This window comes from Pongo pygmaeus, chromosome 6 (genome assembly GCF_028885625.2).
Source record: "Pongo pygmaeus isolate AG05252 chromosome 6, NHGRI_mPonPyg2-v2.0_pri, whole genome shotgun sequence".
NCBI classification, from domain to species: domain Eukaryota; kingdom Metazoa; phylum Chordata; class Mammalia; order Primates; family Hominidae; genus Pongo; species Pongo pygmaeus.
In genome coordinates, this window is record NC_072379.2 from 83,231,073 (window position 1) to 83,238,601 (window position 7,529).

At 37.3% G+C, this 7,529-nt stretch overlaps 1 long non-coding RNA gene across 1 annotated transcript; it reads left to right on the forward strand.

Moving 5' to 3' along the window:
• The first annotated feature begins 3,123 nt into the window (after positions 1-3,123).
• LOC134739872 (uncharacterized) lies at positions 3,124-7,269 on the forward strand. Its single transcript, XR_010126946.1, has 3 exons — positions 3,124-3,457; positions 5,181-5,374; positions 7,148-7,269. It is a non-coding gene; the product is annotated as an uncharacterized LOC134739872 (long non-coding RNA).
• The last annotated feature ends 260 nt before the right edge of the window (positions 7,270-7,529 follow it).

Sequence of the window (7,529 nt, forward strand, 5' to 3'; positions counted from 1 at the left end):
GACAGCAATGTGTTGTATATTTCAAAATAGCTATAAGAGAGGCCTTGAAACATTCCCAACACATAGAAATAAATACTTGAGGTAATGGACACCCCAAATACCATGACCTGATCATTACACAGTCTATGTATGTAATAAAATATCACATATATCCCATGAAAATGTACAGATATTATGTATCAATAAGAAAATAAAAAAGGAAGTAAGCAGTATACAGATTGCGAAGGAGAAAAAAACCTCTCTGTTTGCAGATAACTTGATTGGCTATATAGAATATCCAAAGAATCAACGTAAAACACCTGAAACTAATAAGCATATATAGGAAGACTATAGGATACAAGATTAATATACAATTAATCTTATAAATTTGATTGTTTTTATCACTACCAGCAACAAATAATTACAATTGAAATTTAAAGTGATATAACTTAAAATAGCACACCCCAAATGAAATACTTGGGTATAAATCTAACAAATTTTGTACAAGATCTATATGCAGAAAAATTCTGATGAATGAGATCGAAGAATATCTAAATGAATGAAGAGATACTCCAAGTTCATGAATTAAAAGATTTAATTTTGTTAAGATTTCTGTTCTTCCCAGCTTGATCTATGATTTAACACAATCCCAACCTAATGGTAGCAAGTCACTTTGTAGGTATTGACAAACTGATCCTGAAGTTTTTGTCAAAAGGCAACAGACCTTGAACAGAAAACACAATTCTGAAGAAAAAGAACAGAGTTAGAGGTCTAACACTGTTTGATTTTAGGACTTAGTATAAATTTCAGTGATCAGAATAGTGTGATGTTGGTAAAATAATAGACATATAGTTCAGTGAAACAGAATAGGGAATTCAGAAATAGATCCAGAAAATATTGTCAATTGGTTCGACAAAGTTGCAAGGGAGCAAAGGCAATACGATGTAGAAAGAGTAGTTTTTTCAATAAATGTTGATTGAACAACTGGACATTCACATGCAAAAAAATGAATCTAGACATTGATCTTCTACAAAATGTTTCTGAGTTTTCAAAAATTCAGAATAGATCACAGATCTCAAAATAAAATACAAAACTATAAAACTAGAAAAAAGTATAGGCAACCTTCTGATGGCAATGAGCTTGTAGTTACATCATCAAAAGCATAATTTATGAAAATATAATTAATAAGCCATAATGTCGTCAAGATAGACTAACTTTGGAGGACTTTTAAAGTGTTCCCAGGTATATTCAGATTTTTTTGAGAACATTTTACCAATAATATTGTATCTTGGGAGAGTTCCTCTTCCAGAATTAAAAAATTTGCCAGGATGTACCTCAAATCTCTTCTTCCATATCAGCAGCTTATCCAAGAAAACGTGTAACTTTTTCTGTAGCAATCATGTTAATTATTTAGGATCTTCCATTGAAAGACTTAATTATTTCATATGTTTTAAAATATGTGCAAGCAGAACTCACACTGTCATAAAATAATTTCTTTCATAGTCTTTGCTATAGTCTAAATGTCAGTGTCTACCCCAAATTCATACGTTGAAAAATATATCCCGAAAGCAATGGTATTGACAGGTGGCACCTTTAGGAAGTGATTAGGTCATGAGGGCTCTGCTTTCATGAATAGGATTAATATTCTTAAGAAGGAAGATTGAGGGAGCCTGTTTGCCTTTCTGCTATATGAGGACACAGCTAGAAGATGCTAAATTTGAAGAAAGGAATGAGCCCTCACCAGACACTGAATCTGCTGGTACCTGGATCTTGGACTTCCTAGCCTCCAGAACTGTGAGCAATAAATTTATGCTGCTTATAGATTACCCAGTCTAAGATATTTTGTTATAGTAGCTCAAAAAACCTAAGATAAAAATTGGTAATGAGAGTGGGGGCTGCTTTAACAAATATCTGAAAATGTAGAAGCAGCTTTGGAATTGGGTGATAGGTAGCAGCTAGAAGGGCTTTGAAGTACATTCCCAAGAATGGACCATAAAACGTGATTCTTGTGAGAACCAGGAAAAAGAGAAGAGCTGTAGGGAAGCCCCAGCCTTCTAGTGATTGCCTAAGTGGTAGCCATTAGAATGTTGGTAGAAATACAAACAGTAAAGGCCATTCTATTGAGGTCTCAGACACAAATGAGGAACATGTCATTCAAAACTGGAGGAAAGACAATCCTTGTTATGAAGTGGTAATTTGGCTGAACTGTGTTCATGTCCTAGGGTCCTAGTGTTTTGTGGAAGGCACAACTTGTGAGTAATGAAATAAGATATTTGGTGAAAGAAATATCTAAGCCAAGTGTTGAAGGTGTGGCATATCTTTTCTTAACTGCTTATAGTAAAGTGTAGGAAGAGAGAAATGAGTTCAAGATAGAATTTACAATAAAAATGGAAGCAGAACTTCCATTTTTCAAGATTAGGACAATTCTAAGTATGGCAGTAAAGAATGAAAAAGCAAGTTTTGGAGAGAACACCAATGTTGTGGCCAAGTGACTGTTAAATAAGAAGATTAGTATGGCTAGAAGCCAGGTGCTATTCATTAAGACAATGGAAGAATGACACCAAAGTCATTGTGGAGATCTTCAGGGATGCCCCACCTATCATAGGCCCAGAATGTCAGAAGCTTGAGGAGAGAACAATTTTAAGGCTCCACTCACTTCATTCATGTGCAGTGGTCCTTGGTCATCCCAGCTGTGGCTTAACCACGCCCAGGTATAACTTTGGCGGGCCCTCCAGAAGGCACAGGTGGTAAACCATGTGGCAGTATCTGCACAATGCCACCTCCACAGGTCCACAGAGTTCATAAACTGTGTGGCTATGGCTATCTCCAGCTAGATTTCAAAAGATGCTCTGGAAAGCCTCTGTATCCAGACAGAGAACTGCCACAGAGGTGGGGCCACTGCAGAAAGCCCCCATGAGGGCAATGCCCAGCAGAGGCATAGGTTGGGGTCATCACAGAGAGCATCACAACGTTTAGTGTTGTTGTGGGAGTAGGCTCTGAGACTCCAGAATGATGCAACTCCAGCCTGGGAGAGCTGCAGGCATGTGATTCCAATGTATGAGAGGTGCTGTGTGGCATGCACCCAGCCAAGCCTTGGGGGTGGAGCTGCCTAATCCTCAAAGGCCCCACTCCCAAGGCTTGGTTGTGCCCCAGTGTGTATAGAAGGCAGGACATCAAGTCAAAGGATATTATTCTCAAGTCTTAAGATTTCATGTTATTAGCCTTGTTGGGTTTTGGACTTTGAATCAATTACTCTTTCGTTCCTTTCTAGTTCTCTCTTTTGGAATGAGAATGTCAATCTTATGCCTACCCCAACGTTGTATTTTGGAAGGACATGACTTGTTTGATTTCATAGGCTCACAGCTGGAGAGAAATTTGCCTCAGGATGAATCATGCATTTGAGTCTCAACAATTTCTGATCTTGATGACATTTAGATGAGACTCTGGACTTCAGGATTTTGAGTTGGTGCTGAACAAGGTAAGACTTTGGGGACTATTAGAATGGAATCAATGCATTTTGCATGTGACAAGAACATGAATTTGGGGGGATCAGGGTGAAATGCTATGATCTGAATATGGTTTTACCACCAAAATTCATATGTTGAAATCTAACCTCCAGTGCAACAGGTATTTGAGATGAGGCCTTTAGGAGGCAAACTGGGGCCCTTTGGGAAGTGGAGACCTCATAAATTAGATTAGTGCTTTTATCAAGGCTTGAGGGAGCCTGTTTGCCCTTCTGCCATATGAGGACACAACTAGAAAGGGCTGTCTTCGAAGCAGAGACTGGATACTCACCAGACACCAAATCTGCTTATTTTATCTTGAATTTATCTTAAACTTGAAATCACAGCATCCAGAATTGTAACCAGCAAATTTATGTTGTTTATAAATTACCCAGTCTAAGGTATTTTGTTATAGCAGCTCAAACTGGACAAAGACAATGTTCAAAAAGTATTTTTTGTTGTTATTGTTTCATAAAATGTACAACTTATGCCTCAACAAGCATAGCAAGATTTATTCTCTTAAAAGCCAGGAAACTTCTCTTTGGTGGTGATCATATCCTTTGCCCATTCCTTGACAAAAATTTTTAAATGTAGTGATTCACATACCTTTTTCTGATAAAGTTAATGAGTTTTATGGCTGTTGACAAAACTTATTTTAAGACTGTAGGAAGGGTTTTGTTGTGAGTACATGAATGTGTTAAATGATGATGCAAAAGCACTTTCTTTTCCCTAAAAGTAGTAAAAACTAGAGACATCAAACATTATGGGAGCTCCATCTGAGCAAAGAATATAAACCTTACTTCCTGATATAATTACTTTGGCCAAAATATGATGTTCTAAGTTTATTAATTGCAATAATTTATAAGTAATAATGACTAAAAACAATATTTTTAGATATCTGTAATTGTAATTTGATATAAAAATCTCTAATTTCTATTGGTAGCCAAGTCAGGGATACTGCTATTGCTACTGTAGTTTGTTTCCTATATTCATCATTGAAGGAAAGTATAAATATCAATTATATGTCAGTGAAAATAAAAGGTAATATTTTTCCATTCAGATTCACAGATTTGCCCTGAATCTGTGGATCTCTTGGGGAACCCATGGATGTTACTGGTCTGCTCAGTAAATTACGATAGAAAAATGATTAACAACCTAAAATAAATGATTCTTAAGTAACATAATTTTAAAAGGTTCTAGAATGGTCAAAAGTATCAATATTTTTAAAAATTGCAAAATAAATAGAGAAACATATTGAAATATATTTTAATTTTGGAATGGGACAGAACTTAGCTTATTATATAGCATAGAGACCATCAGTAACTGGAAAAATGTGTGACCATAAAATAAGCCATTCAAAGAAGAAATACAAAAGGCCAATAATATGAGCAGCTCAAACTCTCCAATAATTTAAAAAAAATTAAAACAGCAATTATATTATATTTTCGTCTACTGAATTGGTAAAAATAAATCACACTGATAATATCCAGCATTTTTAAGCAAAAGTTTCTGTCTTTAAAAAAAATTTTTATTTTATTTTAAGTTCCTGATACATGTGCAGGACATGCAGGTTTTTTTACATAGGTAAATATGTGCCATGGTGGTTTGCACCACCTATCAACATGTCAACTAGCTGTTAAGCCCCACATGCATTTGCTATTTATCCAGATACTCTCCCTCCATCCGCCCCCTCGACAGGCCCCAGTGTGTGTTCCTGTGTCCGTTTGTTCTCATTATTCAGCTCCCACTTATAAGTGAGAACATGCAGTGTTTGGTTTTCTGTTCCTGTGTTAGACTGCTGAGGATAATGGCTTCCAGTTCCATCCATGTGTCTGCAAAGGACATGATCTCTTTCCTTTCGATGGCTGCAATAATATCCGGCATTTTCGAAGGTATAATAAATCTGCCACTTTCTCATACTATTGTTGGGGTTGCAAATTTTTATCACCTCTTGAGGGTGAGAGGACTAAGGAAAGGGTATCACCAATTTCAAATGTGTGTACTTTTTGAAATAATTAATACCCATTTTAAGAACCCAGTGGCCCACCAGGGGCAGGTCAGTGGAAAGATCTGCCCAGGATATAGGTAATCAAGGAGTTTGTAGAGAGTTAAAAAAAATAAGATTAAAACCAACCAAAAGTTATTCTTCTTTGTATTACCACTATGCACCAGCAATTCTAAGAAATTTCAGTAATAAAACACTTCTCCCAGTTAGGGCTGACTGCTCATTGTCACTTGCTCAACCCAGCCCTTGATTGCTACTTTAAGATTTAATCCTACAGAATTACTAGTTCAATGCAGCATTATTTATAATGATAAAATAGGCACCTGGCCGGGCACGGTAGCTCATGCCTGTAATCCCAGCACTTTGGGAGGCCGAGGCGGTTGGATGACTTGAAGTCAGGAGTTCGAGACCAGCATGGCCAATATGGTGAAACCCTGTCTCTACTAAAAATACAAAAATTAGCTGGGTGTAGTTTTGTGTGCCTGTAGTTCTAGCTACTCGGGTGGTTGAGGCAGGAGGATCACCTGAGCCCAGGAGGCAGAGTTTGCAATAAGCTGAGATAGCACCACTGCACTCCAGCCTGGGCAACAGAGCAAGACACTATCTCAAGAAAAAAAAAAAAGGCACCAATTTAAATACAATGGTAAAATAAATTAGACACCTATTGTTCAAAGTCATTCAGCTCTTAAATCAGATGGAACTCTAATAGAAAGTGGTCCTGACCTATTCCATCTCTACTAAAAATACAAAAATTAGCCAGTTGTGGTGGTGCACACCTGTAGTCCCAGCTACTTGGGAGGCTAAGGCAGGAGAATCACTTGAACCCAGGAGGCGAAGGCTGCAGGGAACCAAGATCATGTAACTGCACTCCAGCCTGGACAACAGAGTGAGACTCTGCCTCAAAAAATAATAATAATAATAATAAAATAAAAAGAAAAATGAAAAGAAAAAGACAAGTTATATGATCTTACTAAATTTAAAAAGTATGTGTATATGCATGTGATATGTGTTTGTGAGTATATATGTATGCTTAGAAAATTCAGAAAGCAACTATTGTTACTCCTAGGGGCAAGCCTTGCAGAAGAACAAAAGGAAGAATGTATTACTTTTGTATTACTTAGAGAAAAATCCACTGAAATTTTAAAAGAAAGAAAAGGAAAGAAGTAAGAAGGGAGAGAGGAAGGGGGGAAGAAGGGACAAAGAAATAGTATTCAAATACTATGTGATTCATATCTATGCTCTGTTATTAACCATGAGTCTAAATTTTCTTCAGCTACAAAACACGGCTGGGTGCGGTGGCTCATGCCTGTAATCCCTGCACTTTGGGAGGCCGAGGCAGGCAGATCATGAGGTCAGGAGAAGGAGAATATCCTGGCCAACATGGTGAAACCCCGTCTCTACTAATATACAAAAAAAAAAGAAATTATCTGGGCATGGTGGCATGCACCTGTAGTCCCAGCTACTCCGGAGGCTGAGGCAGGGGAATCACTTGAACCTGGGAGGTGGAGGTTGCAGTTAGCTGAGATCATGCCACTGCACTCCAGCCTGGCGACAGAGCAAGACTCCATCTCAAAAAAGCAAAAACAAACAAGAAAAAATAACAAAAAAACCCCTACAAAACACATATTCAAATAATTAAAGAGAAAATCTTTTCAAACAGGACTTAAAGGCTTAAATGAAGACCACGAGGAATGATGATATGATATGCTGAGGAAACTGATGAGATTCAGTTGGCTATCATGAAGTTTTGTACAGAAGTGTGGGGAGAAAAGTGCGAATTAGGTAATGGAGAGTTTGAGTATAGGACCACTCCATGTCCATCACAGTCCATCTCTTGCATTTCTCAGATTCATTTCTTCACATACATTTTGGCAAGCAACTCTTTCAGGATTCATTCCAGCAGGCCTTCCTGCCTGGAGGAAACTTAAAAGAAGGTTAGTAAAATAAACTATGGCCCCTGCCTCTACAAATTTTCTCAGTAAATATGAATTTCTTTTGTCAACAGTGTAGCAGAGTATTATTTTTTAAATACTTACCAGTTT